The following is a 17871-nucleotide window of genomic DNA, read 5'->3' as shown; positions in this document are numbered from 1 at the left end:
TTCTTTTTTCACTTAAATGATATATGTCATGGAAGTCTTTCTATGAATTTGGGTCTCACTGATACTTTTAAGATCGAACCGCAAGGCAGCAGCGAGACTAGGGGAGGAGCGCCCGCCATTGCTGAGGCTTGAGTAGGTAAACAAAGCGGCCAGGAAGCTCAAACTGGGTAGAGCCCACCACAGCTCAAGGAGGCCTGCCTGCCTCTGTAGACTCCACCTCTGGGGGCAGGGCATAGCTGAATAAAAGGCAGCAGAAACTTCTACAGACTTAAACGTCCCTGTCTCACAGCTTTGAAGAGAGTAGTGGTTCTCCCAGCACGGAATTTGTGATCTGAGAATGGACAGACTGCCTCCACAAGTGGGTCCCTGACCCCCGAGTAGCCTAAGTGGGAGGCACCTCCAAGTAGGGGCAGACTGACACCTCATACGGCAGGGTGCCCCTCTGAGACGAAGCTTCCAAAGGAACGACCAGGCAGCAACATCTGCTGTTCTGCAACATTTGCTGTTGTGCAGCCTCTGCTGGTGATACCCAGGCAAACAGGGTCTGGACTGGACCTCCAGCAAACTCCAATAGACCTGCATCTGAGGGTCCTGACTGTTAGAAGAAAAACTAACAAACAGAAAGGACATCCACACCAAAACCCCATCTGTACGTCACCATCATCAAAGACCAAAGGTAGATAAAACCACAAAGATGGGGAGAAACCAGAACAGAAAGGCTGAAAATTCTAAAAATCAGAGCACCTCTTCTCCTTCGAAGGAATGCAGCTGCTCGTCAGCAACGGAACAAAGCGGGACGGAGAATGACTTTGATGAGTTGAGAGAAGAAAGTTTCAGACGATCTGTGCACATGTACCCTAAAACTTAAAGTATAATAAAAAAAAAGAAAAGAAAAAAGAAGGCTTCAGACGATCGATAATAACAAACTTCTCTGAGCTAAAGGAGGATGTTCGAACCCACCGCAAAGAAGCTAAAAACCTTGAAAAAAGATTACACGAATGGCTAACTAGAATAAACAGTGTAGAGAAGTCCTTAAATGACCTGATGGAGCTGAAACCATGGCAAAAGAACTACGTGACGCATGTACGAGCTTCAGTAGCTGATTTGATCAACTGGAAGAAAGGGTATCAGTGACTGAAGATCAAATGAATGAAATGAAGCGAGAAGAGAAGTTTAGAGAAAAAAAGAGTAAAAAGAAATGAACAAAGCCTCCAAGAAATATGGGACTATGTGAAAAGACCAAATCTACATCTGATTGGTGTACTTGAAAGTGACGGGGAGAAAGGAACCAAGTTGGAAAACACTCTGCAGGATATTATCCAGGAGAACTTCCCCAACCTAGCAAGGCAGGCCAACATTCAAATTCAGGAAATACAGAGAATGCCACAAAGATACTCCTCGAGAAGACCAACTCCAAGACACGTAATTGTCAGATTCCCCACAGTTGAAATGAAGGAAAAAATATTAAGGGCAGCCAGAGAGAAAGGTCGGGTTACTCACAAAGGGAAGCCCATCAGACTAACAGCGGATCTCTCGGCAGAAACTCTGCAAGCCAGAAGAGGTGGGGGCCAATATCCAACATTCTTAAAGAAAAGAATTTTCAACCCAGAATTTCATAACCAGCCAAACTAAGCTTCATAAGTGAGGGAGAAATAAAATCCTTTACAGACAAGCAAATGCTGAGAGATTTTGTCACCACCAGATCTGCCTTACAAGAGCTCCTGAAGGAAGCACTAAACATGGAAAGGAACAACCAGTACCAGCCACTGCAAAAATATGCCAAATTTTTAAGACCATTGATGCCAGGAAGAAACTGCATCAACTAACGAGCAAAATCACCAGCTAACATCATAATGACAGGATCAAATTCACACATAACAATATTAACCTTAAATGTAAATGGGCTAAATGCTCCAATTAAAAGACACAGACTGGCAAATTGGATAAAGAGTCAAGACCCATCAGTGTGCTGTATTCAGGAAACCCATCTCACCTGCAGAGACACACATAGGCTCAAAATAAAGGGATGGAGGAAGATCTGCCAAGCAATGGAAAATAAAAAAAAAAGCAGAGGTTGCAATCCTAGTCTCGGATAAAACAGACTTTAAACCAACAAAGATCAAAAGAGACAAAGAAGGCCATTACATAACGGTAAAGGGATCAATTCAACAAGAACAGCTAACTATCCTAAACATATATGCACCCAATACAGGAGCACCCAGATTCATAAAGCAAGTCCTTAGAGACTTACAGAGACTTAGACTCCCACACAATAATAATGGGAGACTTTAACACACCACTGTCAACATTAGACAGATCAACGAGACAGAAAGTTAAAAAGGATATCCAGGAATTGAACTCAGCTCTGCACCAAGCAGACCTAATAGACATCTACAGAACTCTCCACCCCAAATCAATAGAATATATTGTTCTCAGCACCACATCGCACTTATTCCAAAACTGACCAGATAGTTTGAAGTAAAGTACTCCTCAGCAAATGTAAAATAACAGAAATTATAACAAACTGTCTCTCAGACCACAGTGCAATCAAACTAGAACTCAGGATTAAGAAACTCACTGAAAACCGCTCAACTGCATGGAAACTGAACAACCTGCTCCTGAATGACTACTGGGTACATTGAGAAATGAAGGCAGAAATAAAGATGTTCTTTGACACCAATGAGAACAAAGACACAAAATGCCAGAATCTCTGGGACACATTTAAAGCAGTGTGGAGAGGGAAATTTATAGCACTAAATGCCCACAAAAGGAAGCAGGAAAGATCTAAAATTGACACCCTAACATCACAATTGAAACAACCAGAGAAGCAAGAGCAAACACATTCAAAAGCTAGCAGAAGGCAAGAAATAACTAAGATCAGAGCAGAACTGAAGGAGATGGAGACACAAAAAAATCCTTCAAAAAATCAATGAATCCAAGAGCTGGTTTTTTGAAAAGATCAACAAAACTGACAGACCGGTAGCAAAACTAATAAAGAAGAAAAGAGAGAAGAATCAAATAGATGCAATAAAAATGATAAAGGGGGTATCACCGCCAATCCCACAGAGATACAAACTACCATCAGAGAATAGTATAAACACCTCTATGCAAATAAACTAGAAAATCTAGAAGAAATGGATAAATTCCTCAACACATACATCCTCCCAAGACTAAACCAGGAAGAAGTTGAATCCCTGAATAGACCAATAACAGGCTCTAAAATGGAGGCAATAATTAATAGCCTACCAACCAAAACAAGTCCAGGACCAGACGGATTCACAGCCAAATTCTTCCAGAGGTACAAGGAGGAGCTGATACCATTCCTTCTGAAACTATTCCAATCAATAGAAAAAGAGGGAATCCTCCCTAACTCATTTTATGAGGCCAGCATCATCCTGATACCAAAGCCTGGCAGAGACACAACAAAAAAAGCGAATTTTAGACCAATAACCGTGATGAACATCGCTGCAAATAGCCTCAATAAAATACTGGCAAACCAAATCCAGCAACACATCAAAAAGCTTATACACCATGATCAAGTGGGCCTCATCCCTGGGATGCAAGGCTGATTCAACATACACAAATCAATAAACGTAATCCAGCATATAAACAGAACCAATGACAAAAACCTCATGATTCTCTCAATAGATGCAGAAAAGGCCTTTGACAAAATTCAACAACCGTCATGCTAAAAACTCTCAATAAATTACGTATTGATGGGACCTATCTCAAAATAATAAGAGCTATTTATGACAAACACACAGCCAATATCATACTGGATGGGCAAAAACTGGAAGCATTCCCTTTGAAAACTGGCATAAGACAGGGATGCCCTCTCTCACCACTCCTATTCAACATAGTGTTGGAAGTTCTGGCTAGGGCAATCAGGCAGGAGAAAGAAATAAAGAGTATTCAGTTAGGAAAAGAGGAAGTCAAATTGTCCCTGTTTGCAGATGACATGATTGTATATTTAGAAAACCCCATTGTCTCAGCCCAAAATCTCCTTAAGCTGATAAACAACTTCAGCAAAGTCTCAGGATACAAAATCAATGTACAAAAATCACAAGCATTCTTATACACCAATAACAGACAAACAGAGAGCCAAATCATGAGTGAACTCCCATTCACAATTGCTTCAAAGAGAATAAAATACCTAGGAATCCAACTTACAAGGGATGTGAAGGACCTCTTCAAGGAGAACTACAAACCACTGCTCAACCAAATAAAAGAGGACACAAACAAATGGAAGAACATTCCATGCTCATGGATAAGAAGAATCAATATCGTGAAAATGGCCATACTGCCCAAGGTAATTTACAGATTCAATGCCATCCCCACCAAGCTACCAATGACTTTCTTCACAGAATTGGAAAAAACTACTTTAAAGTTCATCTGGAACCAAAAAAGAGCCCGCACTGATAAGACAATACTAAGCCAAAAGAACAAAGCTGGAGGCATCACGCTACCTGACTTCAAACTATACTACAAGGCTACAGTAACCAAAACAGCATGGTACTGGTACCAAAACAGAGATATAGACCAATGGAACAGAACAGAGCCCTCAGAAATAATGCCGCATATCTACAACCATCTGATCTTTGACATACCTGACAAAAACAAGAAATGGGGAAAGGATTCCCTATTTAATAAATGGTGCTGGGAAAACTGGCTAGCCATATGTAGAAAGCTGAAACTGGATCCCTTCCTTTATATCTTATATAAAAATTAATGCAAGATGGATTAAAGACTTAAATGTTAGACCTAAAACCATAAAAACCTTAGAAGAAAACCTAGGCAATACCACTCAGGACATAGGCGTGGGCAAGGACTTCATGTCTAAAACACCAAAAGCAATGGCAACTAAAGCCAAAATTGAGAAATGGGATCTAATTAAACTAAAGAACTTCTGCATAGTGAAAGAAACTACCATCAGAGTGAACAGGCAACCTACAGAATGGGAGAAAATTTTTGCAATCTACCCATCTGACAAAGGGCTAATATCCAGAATCCACAAAGAATTTAAACAAATTTACAAGAAAGAATCAAACAACCCCATCAGAAAGTGCGCAAAGGATATGAACAGACACTTCTCAAAAGAAGACATTTATGCAGCCAACAGACACATGAAAAAATGCCCATCATCACTGGCCATCAGAGAAATGCAAATCAAAACCACAATGAGATACCATCTCACGCCAGTTAGAATGGTGATCATTAAAAAGTCAGGAAACAACAGGTGCTGGAGAGGATGTGGAGAAATAGGACCACTTTTACACTGTTGGTGGGACTGTAAACTAGTTCAACCATTGTGGAAGACAGTGTGGCGATTCCTCAAGGATCTAGAACCAGAAATACCATTTGACCCAGTCATCCCATTACTGGGTATATACCCAGAGGATTATAAATCATGCTGCTATAAAGACACATGCACGTGTGTTTACTGCGACACTATTCGCAATAGCAAAGACTTGGAACCAACCCAAATGTCCATCAATGACAGAATGGATTAAGAAAATGTGGCACATATACACCATGGAATACAATGCAGCCATAAAAAATGATGAGTTCATGTCCTTTGTAGGGACATGGATGAAGCTGGAAACCATCATTCTGAGCAAACTAACACAAGGACAGAAAACCAAACACCACATGTTCGCACTCACAGGTGGGAATTGAACAATGAGAACACTTGGACACAGGATGGGGAACATCACACACTGGGGCCTGTCGTGGGGTGGTGGGAGGAGGGATAGCATTAGGAGATATACCTGATGTAAATGAGGAGTTAATGGGTGCAGCACACCAACATGGCACATGTATACATATGTAACAAACCTGCACGTTGTACACATGTACCCTAGAACTTAAAGTATATAAAAAAAAAAGATCTGCATAGTTTTGGATGGTATATATTTAACATGATCTTCCTGTTCTAGATAGATAAACCTCTAGATATTAGAGAGTTGTCAATCTTCACTCTTATAAACAATGCTGCAACCCAGTAAATATGAGTAAGATTTACGCTTATTTATGTCTATTTCAGAATAACTTTCTAGGGATATAGTACACTCAGCAGCCCTCCATATCCATGGGTTCTGCACTCATGAATCCAACTGTGATTAAAAATAGTGGGGAAAAAATGGATGGCTGTGACTTTGTTGAACATGCACAACCATTTTTTTCTTGTCATTATTCTTTAAACAATATAGTATAACGACTATTTTTACAGCATTTGCATCGTATTATTAGTAATCTGGAGATGATTTAAGTATACAGGAGGCTGTACAAAGGTTCCATACAAAACTACACCATTTTATATAAGGGACTTGGGCATCCATGAATGTTGGTATCTTTGCAGGTGGGGGGCTCCTGGAATGAATCTCCCGCAGATATCCAGGGATGACTGTATTTCTAGTCCACAAGGTTGCTCACCATTGAGTAACTTCTTTTTACCTGCACATGGAGGTGTATTTTAAGTGTCCATTCAAATCAGTGATTGATGAGAATACACAGTGTATTTTTCCTCTAGGCCACAGAAACTAATTTCTGAAATGAATTTTTTTTAACTAATTGACTTTTTGCTAGTTTTTGAATAGCCCAAAGGAAATGGGATTATATTCTCAAATTCAAATCATCATCATCATCATCATAGCTTATGTTTTTGAGCACTTCCCACATACTTCCTTAAGCCCTTTGCTCAGAGATGGTCAGTATTTCATTGTCATGACAACCATAATCACCTTCACCCAAATTTGTCTGAAATGCACGACTGATTCCCAAGTTTATATAGAAATATTGATATTTTCTTTTTTTTCTTTTTTTCTTTTTTTGAGACAGTCTCGCTCTTTGCCCAGGTTGGAGTGCAGTGGTGGGATCTCAGCTCACTGCAACCTCCGCCTCCTGGGTTCAAGAGATTCTCCTGCCTTAGCCTCCCGAGTAGCTGGGATTATAGATGCCTGCCACCACGCCCAGCTAATTTTTGTATTTTTAGTAGAGACTGGGTTTCACCATGTTGGCCAGGCTGGTCTAGAACTACTAAGTTCAGATGATCCACCCGCCTTGGCCTCCCAAAGTGCTGCGATTACAGGCATGAGCCACTGCACCTGGCCCTGATTTTCATTACTTTTCTTTCAGATTAGTTTATAGATTTTTAGATTTGAGGCTTTAGAAGAAAATTCCTTAGTTTAGTATAGTAGAACTATTTTCCTGTATTTTATTTAAAGCTTAATAATACAAATTTTAGAAGTACAAATATATTTTATTATATTCTTTATCTCTTTATCTTTTTTATTTGTAAGATAAAAGTAAAGATTTATCTCACAAATAAATGTTTATAAAAAATGAGATAGCAAAAGCAATTATTTTAGCCTGCCTAGGAGATTTTAAAATTGGTTCCACAGGTCTGTAAGAATAAACACAAACAATTTTCTATAGACAAATTTTAAAGTATAATTTGAAGTACATCAGAAATACAGTCATCTCCCCTTATCTGCAGTTTCGCTCGCTTTCCATAGTTTCAATTACCCGTGGTTAATCACAGCCTGAAAATATTAAATAGAAAATTTCAGAAATAAGCAATTCATAAGTTTTAAATTGCTCACTATCCTGAGTAATGTGATGAAAACGCATGTCACTCTGCTCTGTCCTACATGGGACGTCAATCATCCCTTTGTCCAGCATATCCACGCCCTATAAGCTACCCACCTATTAGTCACTTAAGTAGCCCTCTGGGTTATCAGGTGGGTTGTGGTGGTATCACAGTGCTTGTGTTCAATTCACTCTTATTTCAATCAATAACGGTTCCAAAGTGCACAAGTAGTGAAGCTGGCATATTGCTACAATTTTCTATTTTATTAGTGGTTCTTGCTGTTAATCTCTGTGCCTCATTTATAAAAGCAACTTCATCACAGGTGTGTATGTATAAGAAAAAACACAGTACATATAGGGTTCAGCACTGTTTGCAGTTTCTGGCATCCACCAGGGATTTGGGGACTACTGCAGTCACTTTCTCTCAAAGTATCACCTCCATTTCTCACATCTGAGGTGTCACCATCAAAATACTCATTGTTTTGGGCCTACAAGCCTTTTAAAGTTCATTATTAAAGTTTAAATAGCCTTTTATGGGGATTCTTATCAGTTAGTGCCTTTTTCATTCATTTGTCCAGGATGTTTATTAAACCAGAACACCGGCACTCCCTGGACTAGGAAACAAGGAGCGCACAGGCTGGGGCCCAGAGAGTTTACACAACTCCTGAGGACAACCGACTCAGACGGGGTCCGAAGAAATTCAGATCGGTGAACGGGTGAACCACACAGAGAACTAGAAAAGACTACATCGGCCCACTTCACCATTTTGCCCTGAGATGGTTCTGTGGACTTAACAAGAAAAGGAAAAGGATAAAGCCTGTGCCAGAAGAAGTGGTTCAGGAGGTAAGGGTTTCTAAGATAGTGTATGGCTTTACAATGTATAGCTCTCTCCTCCAAGTACATTTCAGAGAAAAATCCTGAGCAATAAAAAACCTTGAGCAAGCTGAAAGCAATAAAAGTGTACTGGAGTGTGATAAAAAGGACATTTTGCCAATTTATAATTACACTCGTAACATATGAGCTGTTTCATACAAGTTGCGCTTGCTAGGAGTCAGGTCTGTGGGTGTATGTAATCTTTCCTCTCTATACTTCTGCATAAGCCTATTTTTCTTCAAAATTTTATAGCTGTTTGTGTAGTGACTCCAAATAAAAACAGTGAAAATACACTGATTATTTTTCAACTCTAAATACTCACTTTAAGTATAGCTGAAGAATGAAAGGATATAATCCTCCTATTGGTCCCTTGTTGCTCAGAAGCATTTCCGTTGCAGATTTTGAGTATTACATTCATTGAAAAAGTCTTATGCATATTTTATGGCATAGTTATTTTTATTGTGGTAAGAAACTTAACATGAAATCTATCATCTTAAACAATACAGTACCATTAACTATAGGCACAGTTTTGTACAGCAGATCGCTAGAACTTGCTTAACTGAAATTTATGCCAAAAGAGATAGCAAGTGTTGGCAAGGATGTGAAAAAAAGGAACCCCTTTTGCACCATTGGTGATTCCCTTGTAAATGGTGCAGCTGCAATGGAACACATTATGGCAAATCCTCAAAAGATTAAAAATAGAACTATCATATGATCCAGCAATCTTACTTTCGGGTATATACACCCCCCAATATAAAATGAAGATGTTAAAGAAATATTGGCTCTCCTATGTTCACTGCAGCATTATCCACAACAGCCAAGATGTGGAAATAACCCAAATGTCCACTGATGGGTGGAATGGATAAACAAAATATGGTATAATTTTTAAAATCACAAACTGAGTTGGTCTAATGTCTTAATATTGGCATGTCATTTTCAGCTTGACATTCACACCTTGAAGATTCAGTTAAACACAGAATAGCAATCTGCATCTTTAATATCATCTCGGTGGGGCTCAGACTTTCCTGTCACTGAACTTTCTGTAGGTCCTCAGTGCTGTGAGGAGCTTAGAGGCCCAATAGCAACCTGTCCTCTGGGATTCCGTCTTCCAAGTTGGAGCAACTGGGAGAACAACAGGGGCCACTGGAACTGTCCAACAGAGTCCTGCAGCTGCAGGACAGCCATGGGGTAGATGGAGGACAGTCAGAATTCTCTGCTGCTTTCATTTCCCACAGAGCTGTTGTCCCCGTCTTCCTCCCCACAGTCAGTGCTGTGGGCTCACTTTGCAAACCACACAAGGACCGGCCTGTGAGAAACTTCCAGTAGAAAATGCTGCCACCCTGAGAAACCAGGACTTTCCAGAATCTTTCTGTCCACATGTCACCTACTTATAAACTGAGGGAGGCAGTGCTGGATTCTGTGGTGAGGCAGGGTTGGGGGGAAGGGTTTTTAACTTGGAAGATCTAAATAAACCAGAGTTCAAGACCTGTCACAATTCCAAGTATGATGTAAATCACTCATCCCCCTTGAATTTCCCATCTTCATTTGCAAAATGGAGGTAATGGTGATTACTCCTAGGATCTTATCTGAGGGAAGATGTATAGATATCAGTAAACATAATGCACTGTGGAAAATTCAAATGATTTCCACTTCAAGTACACTTTGGGATGAAGCAAGGTTGAAAGAAAATAAGGAAGACAAGGTTTTGTTTTTGTTTCTTGGGTCTTGCTCTAATAAATTCACAAAGGAGTTTGAAAGGTGATAGCAGCTGGGTGTTTCATAGCCAACAGGCCTACACATACCACAGAAACCACACAGCAAAATGTAAATTTTAAAATATGTTCCTTTCTTTTTAACTTTCAGCAAGCTTAACAGATTTCAAAATTACACTAAAACTCTCCCAGAGTTAAATGTTGTTTTTCCACTCTGGAAAAGGGAAATTAGATTGAAAAATAGCATATTAAAAAATAGGTAATAATGGAAGAAAACGCATTGGGTGGGAGGCTCTAACTACATACACTGTGAAAACGGAAGATGTTTTCCTACTCTGTCTTTCTAGAAGAGTTGTGTCTGGTCCTACTCAAGTCTGCAGAGGGTCAGTTTCCTGTTCACTTGCTCACAGCAGCTTGCAGTACTTCTCAGTCCCAGCTTCTAATTTTATTCATTTTCACCCCAATGTAGAATTTGCTTCTCACAGTACTCATCAACGTAAGCCACGGTTCAGTCTTCCTGATATTTTATTGTGCAATGTATATTAAATACTGTATTACATTTTAAAATACGAGTTATGAGATGTTAGTCACATTCATTAATCTGCATGTGAAAGTACAACTAAAATGTGGGCACGGTGAGTCCCTGGGGCCGCAGTTCTCAGGGTTTATTGAGCACATGATTTCTTTCAAGGTGAATGTGATTTAACTTATAAAATTTTGCTGTTTTTATAAAGGACAATCAGACTTCTCTGTATTATTTGGCATCACTGCAGGGTTCAGACTTTGAATGAAGGTAGAAAATTAGCCTTCAGCATACAAAGTAAAATGTCAATAATAAGAAGTAAGTGGTTACTAAAGCTAAAATCAGGAGGAAAAAAGCAGAAAGCAAAACCAAAGCAAATTCAATCCCAAAGCAAGTTTAAATGGGAAAATAAATTAAAAATTAAATTTTAAAATGACATAGCAAATTACAAATAGAAAGAAATGAGTCTAGTCGAGTTCTGCAGCCTCCAGCCTGGAGAAGGGTGGGGTGAGATGAAAACATTCAGACTTCCTTCCTTCCCTCCCTCCCTCCCCCACTCCCCTCTCCTACTCCTCCCTTCTCCCTCCCCCTTCCCCCCTCCCCCCTTCTGCCCCTTCCTCCCTTCCTTCCTTCCTTCTGGTGTGAACTGCACCAGCACCCTGCCCCTCGCCCCTCTCGCCTGCATCTCCTTTTCATCCTTTCTCCCTCTCTCGGTTGGTTCTCTGTTTGTGATAGTGTTTTAGGACCAACCACTTGGGTTCAGATTTCTTTAGAGGACAAAATGACAGAGGGACTAGAAAGGAGCAGGGGGTTCCTATGACTCAGAGGGAGAAGAACTTCGGCCTGGAACTAAGTCTCCTGCCCCTTCTGCATGAAAGTGCCCTGGAGTCCTCAGCTGAGCAAATCCATATTCCTTTAAAAGGCAGGAAATGCATTTTGCCCAGCACTAAACTCGTCCTCACTGATAAATTCCAAACCTGAGGGGGAACAGCTGCGCCTGATCATCGCCCTCACTCCCACCAGGGAGACAGAATCCATAGAATCCACAGCATGCCAAACAGTTTGGGATTAATGTTTCTGTGTGGAACCCTGAAGAGAGACACGTTCTGGGCTGGGATGGCAGCAAAACCACATCACTCCAGAATTCCAATCAGAGACCCGAGAGCAGCCATTCCCCCAGGCCTCTCATCCCTATCATCCCCGGACATGTCCTCAAATCCTATGCCGTTGATCCTCAGGTCAATCTGTCCTTTTCCGGGCTCTCTACACTCCCATCCGCCCATGCACTCCCCACTACTCTTCTTCCTTCCCCACAGTTTTTTTTCTGTGCACTCTTTGACCCTCATAAAGAAGGGAAGGGAAAAGGAGGGGAGGGGAAGGGAAGAGAGGGAAGGGAAAAAGAAGAGAGGGAAGGGGGATGAGGTTGAGGGGAGGAAAGAAGGAAGAAAAAAGACTACTTTAATCTTATCTGAGAATATTCTGGTGTAGCCTAGAAATTGAGACTGGCTCCCCAGGTGGGCAGCCCAAGGTTTCTGGTACAGGCTCTGCTTGTGTGACATGAGCTCATTACTGAGCCTCTCTAAAGTTGTATTTCTTCATCCCAAGTTAATGATGAAAAAGTAAATAATAGAATGCAGCTAAAATTCTAAAAATCTCACCTGGTACACAATAAATACTCAGTGATATTGGGTGTCAGACACTGATCTACACCTTGATTAAAACTCAGGTCTTTCTTTTGGACACCCCTGCCCTTGTAACACTCAGGAATGCAGTTTCCTCATTTCCCCTCATCTTATTTGTGGTGGGGTCTGGACACATTTTCACCAATCTCCTTTGATTTCATAACATTGCACTTCCTCACAAAAGTAACTGAACTAACACAATGAGAAAGTTATGTCTTCTCTTAAATATCATTTGACTATAGCTCCCTCTACCCTTCCTGGCCATTGTAATTCATTTTCTAAACTCCGAGTCATTCCCTTACACTTATCACCATCTCCTCTATCCCAAAGCCACAATATGAACATCCTTGAGGAATACCAATAAGATCCTTTGACTTCAAGTTCCCTGATGCAAATGAGCTCCAGCTGCTTCACTTCAGCCTCATTCCCACGGCCAACCTCATCACCACCTGGGACGGGGGCACCATCTTTGAAATCTTATTTAAACTCTGTGTTGACTGTATACCTCTAGATAGTCCCAGATCTCTCACTCCCACACTATAGCTTCTTTGACATGCTGACTCTTTCTGATTTTCGTTATCAGCCTCTCTTGATCTAATTGTCCTCTCCACACTGCCCAAACAGCATGGTACCTTTTTTTCCAGACTCTTTTGCCAATGTGTTAGCATTTATGTAGCCAAATCCTCAATGTCATCATACCTGCAGATGCTAATTCTAGGTCAGTCTTCTCAGTTGCCTTCTCAGGTTCTGCAAACAGCTGACTATTGCTGGGGAAAACCCCCCAGCTGTGCGGGTGGGGTCCCTATTCATGGTATCCATCCTGGGGTCTCTATGCTACGAGGACAATGGTCCTTAACCTTGAATGAATATGGGAATCATCAGGTGGATTCTTTAACATACTGCTTAGTTCCTACTCTCTTGAGGTTCGGATTTAAGTGGTCTGGGCAGTGGTCTGGGCAGGTGTTTCCAGTGTAGAAATGTACTATTACTAGGGACTCTTGTTGTTCCCTGTCAAAATCTTTTTCCATTCCACATCCTCTACTACACACACATAAACATTTCCTACCTTAATTCCACTTTTCCCTTATCACTTTTTTGTTTGTTTGTTTGTTTGTTTTTGAGACAGGCTCTTGCTTTGTCACCCAGGCTGGAGTGCACTGGCTCGATCACAGCTCATTGCAGCCTCGATCTTCCAGACTCAAGCAATCTTCCTTAGTTTTCCGAGTAGTTGGGACTACAGGCACACACCACTACAACTAGGTAATTTTTGTATTTTTTTGTAGAGACAGGGGTCTCACTGTGTTGCCCAGGCTGGTCTCAGACTCCTGCACTCAAGGGATCTGCCTGGCTCAGCCTACCAAAGTGTTGGGATTACAGGTATGAGCCACAGCACCTGATCCTTCATCACTCATATCACAGAGCTTGAATCTTCTGAACATCAAGTAGATAAGAAACAGCCATAAACTCCCTTTCAGAAATTTAAAATAAAGCGTATATAATTAGCTATTTTCCTCCTGTTTCAGAAAACATCATTGTTTTTCAGTGTCTTCTGTGTTCTGGATCCTTTTCCCTGCCATCCCTCTGGGACGTTGCCCCTCAGCTACTCTGTGAGTTTCTTCTGTCTCCAAGCTGTTGATGGGCATGGGAGTTCCACCAGCATCCCTGGCAGTGACCAGGCTCTAGTCGCTCTAGCTTCCACTTCACACTGTCTCCTGCCCGTGTATGTCCCTCTTGCTACTGCTGTCCCACTCTCTTTTTCTAAGCATCCCGACTTCTACAGAAAGTATTCATCATTTGCTCTCTCCTTTTGATTAACTCATTTCCTCTCCTCAGTGCTCTGCAATCAGGCATCTACTCTTATCCATTCATCAATTTACTGAAGACCTCGGATCTATCACTAATTTATAGATTATTTTGTTTTCATTTTCACAATAATCCTATAACATATGTTCTATAATAACACCTATTATATAGATGAAGAAACAAGGTACAAAGTGGTTAATCAGCTAGCCCAAGTTCATACAGCTAGCAAATAGTGAACCCAGTATTTGAACCCAACTGATTTGACTCAGAATCTGCATTCTTACCTACGTCCTGCTTTGTCTTCCAGTTCACCTGACATTTGCTTGCTCTGATGACAAAACTCTGCCCTACCTGATTTGACATTCCTAGCATTCAAGTCAGTCTTGGGTTAAATAGCTGAAGTGGGACTATTATTTCCAGACTCCACTGTTAAAATGCACAAAGAAGCCAGAACAGAGGGAGTGTGCTGATGGTTTTCACTAATTATTTTCCTCTACCACATTAGCTTGGGTACCAGATCCAGCCACGTTTTTGGTGCCACAACCCAAGGAGCTGGAGGGTAAGGATCCACAGAGGGGAAGGGATAGAGAAGATGAGAGGAAGGAGAGGAAAGGAGAGAAGAGAAGAGAAGAGAAGAGAAGAGAAGAGAAGAGAAGAGAAGAGGAGAAAGGGTGAGGATGACCAGCTCAGTACCCAGTGTTCTGCAGCTCTGGAAGGTAGGCCTGCCTTGATCTAAGATGTGATCCTACAGGACCTCTGGCAACCAGAAGCTCCAAACAATGCCCAAAGCAGGTAACATGAAAAAAGATTTGGGAAGGATAAGAAATGCATATTCCTGAACCTGAACTCAGTGGTAGCTACAGCTTACTCTGCCCGGTCACAGCACACAAATGCAGTTTCCTTTCAGAAATAATTTTCGCAAAAGATTTTGTGTCATAGCTTAAGGAATTTAGCTCCGATGAAGAAAAAAAATCTTAGTATTAAGATTCTAAATAGAACAATAAAAGAAACCCATAGTACAAATTAATGAGATGTGATAGGGCTAATTTCTCTGTTTAGAGATGTTTTAACCGTGACTTGACAATACTGACATGCAAGCTCTTCAGGAGAACCTAGTTTTCATTTGAGCTTGCTTAATTAATTACCGAAGTAATGAATTCATTCTGATTTAAGGGTAGACAATTGACTGTTAATGTAAATTTATTGGCCGTTTAACTTTTTTTATTATTTTGGAGAAGCAAGGATGGAAAAAATACCACCAGAGTAAATTTACATTGTGTTCTTGGGATATTTTTCAGTAATTTTTGCAAACTTCCTTACAATAAATAGAAGCCGTTCCTAAACCTGAATTTATTTTTCCTTTCAGTCAGAAGTTTAGCTAATAAAACTTTTGCCAGAGTGTAGCACAATAGCTCCCTTGGGAACTCTTTCAACTGCGTAATTTTTTCTCTCTCTTGTAAAAAGAATGACATGGTGTCTTTAAAATGTTCAAGGCTCTGAAAGAAAGACAAGCCATTTGATATGAATGATTAACAAGGACATTAAGGAATACAAAATAAGAGGAGTTTAAATATAAAAAAAATTCTCATTTTCAGAATGCAGATCAAATCTGACTTCTCTTCTATTTTTTCTGTTTCACAGACAAAATCCTGACTGAGGTTAAGTGCTAATGTTTTTAATGCCCATCTTTTATTCTCATGCTTGACACCAATCGGCTACTTCAGAACTAGTGTCTTGACACTTGAATCTTTTCCACAGAACCAAAGGTTATTCCACAAGGACATCTGCGAAAGGAAGAATATGTTTCTAACGCAATAAACAAAGGATTTTATGCAAAGCCTATTTAGACAGGAAATGGAAACGGGGATGGGAGAGAAGCCATGTTGTTCAGGTCCTGCTATTTATGAGGGTGAGTTTTCCTTGAGAAACGCGTGTCTCTTTATAAGCAGAAACCTCTGTAAGGTAATCCAGCAGTGACGGAACGAGATATAATATTACGTTTTAATCAAAAAGAGAGTCATTAAGAATATAGCATTATTAATATTTATTCTTATCCATATTATTTTTTAAAGTATTAGGAAAATATTCATTGTGGAGATGATTTAAGAATCTATCCATATGAGGAAATAAAACAAAGTGTTACCTGAAAGGGGTCCCGATTCAGATCCCAAAAAAGGGTTCTTGGACCTTGTGCAAGAAACAAATTGGGACAAGTCCAGAAAGTGAAAGCAAGTTTATTAAGAAAGTAAAGGAATGAAAGAATGGCTACTCCAGAGGCAGAGCAGCAGCATGGGCTGCTCAAATAAATATAGTTATTTCTTTATTATATGCTAAACAAGGGGTGGATTATTCATGAGTGTTCCAAGAAAGGGGCAGGCAATTCCCAGAACTGAGGGTTCCTCCCCACTTTAGACCACATAGCATAACTTCTGGACGTTGCCATGGCATTTGTAAACTGTCATGGCGCTTGTAAACTGTCATGGCGCTGGTGGAAGTGTCTTCTAGCATGCTAATGAATCATAATTAACTTATACTGAGCAATAAGGATGACCAGAGGTCACTCTCATAGCCTTCTTGGTTTTGGTGGGATTTGGCCAGCTTCTTTACCGTATCCTGTTTTATCAGCAAGGTATTTGTGACCTGTATCTTGTGCCGATCTCCTGTCTCATCCTGTGACTAAGAATACCTTAACCTCCTAGGAATGGAGCCCAACAGGTCTCAGTCTCAGTATTCCCAGCCCCTATGCAAGATGGTTCAAACGCTTCTGATAAAGGGACTCATATATTAGGAATTCACAATCTGAAATGAGCAGTAATATTCTGAATGTAAAGATAGCCTAAATGACATGTTTTAGCCAGTGGCATATAAAATTAGATTTGTCATGAATTGATGTCATACGTATAATTTGGGGGAAAGGCCAGCATAGAATAATTGTAAGATAGAATGGAAAATAACTGAGTTTTAAATACTGGCAGGCAAAGAGTAGGCAAGCCATTGCAGCTCATGGTAATTCAGAAAGACATCTGGAAATGGGGCCATCTCAGAAGTCGTTTACATGACAGAAGAGAAATTAGTAAATATTTCTGAGGTGGAGACCAGTTGGCAAACATGGCTTTACTCTTGGTCAAAGGACCTAATTCAGAGGTGATGAGATGACAAACGTTTGGGGGTGATACCTGACACCAAAGGAAAGCAAGAACTGGAGAAATGGTCATGAGAGTAAAGATGCAAAACTCTAGTGACTGACTAGTAGCAGCAACTTAGAAACCGAGTCAGCAGCTGAAATGCAAAAAGGAAGCCATTCTAGAAGAAAGCCGGGTTAAAGTCGCAGACAGAGCGGGCTGCTCCAACAGCAAAGCCATATATTTTGAGACAGCGATGCGCTGCCTTTCTTCACAAGGTTTACCCAGCACACCCACCCAAACCATGGCAGACTTGTATTGATGCATTTTCCCCTTCCAAATGGATCCCCTGTGAGAACTCTGGGAGTCTATCAACACAAAGGTTGATGAGAAAGTGGAGGACTGAGCAAAGCTAACTTACTTTGAACTTCAATACTACTTTAGAGCACAATAAAATATTAAGCTTTACATCATTCTGCTTCCTTATTGTAGATTACCCATTGTTCCGTCTACTTTGGGATTTCTTCATTGTAGCTTGTTGCAGCACTTCTGTGCGTGTGTGTGTGTGT

General features: G+C 40.6%; 1 protein-coding gene across 15 annotated transcripts in view; it reads right to left on the bottom strand.

Annotated features, from left to right (window-relative positions):
• CNTNAP3 (contactin associated protein-like 3) overlaps positions 1-17871 on the bottom strand; it is a 237260-nt gene that overhangs the window by 146870 nt on the left and 72519 nt on the right. The window lies entirely within an intron of this gene.

The sequence above is a fragment of the Pan troglodytes genome, chromosome 11, assembly GCF_028858775.2.
Source record: "Pan troglodytes isolate AG18354 chromosome 11, NHGRI_mPanTro3-v2.0_pri, whole genome shotgun sequence".
Lineage (NCBI taxonomy): Eukaryota > Metazoa > Chordata > Mammalia > Primates > Hominidae > Pan > Pan troglodytes.
The sequence above is the reverse complement of the archived record's forward strand: the minus strand, read 5'-3'. Positions and strand labels throughout refer to the sequence as shown.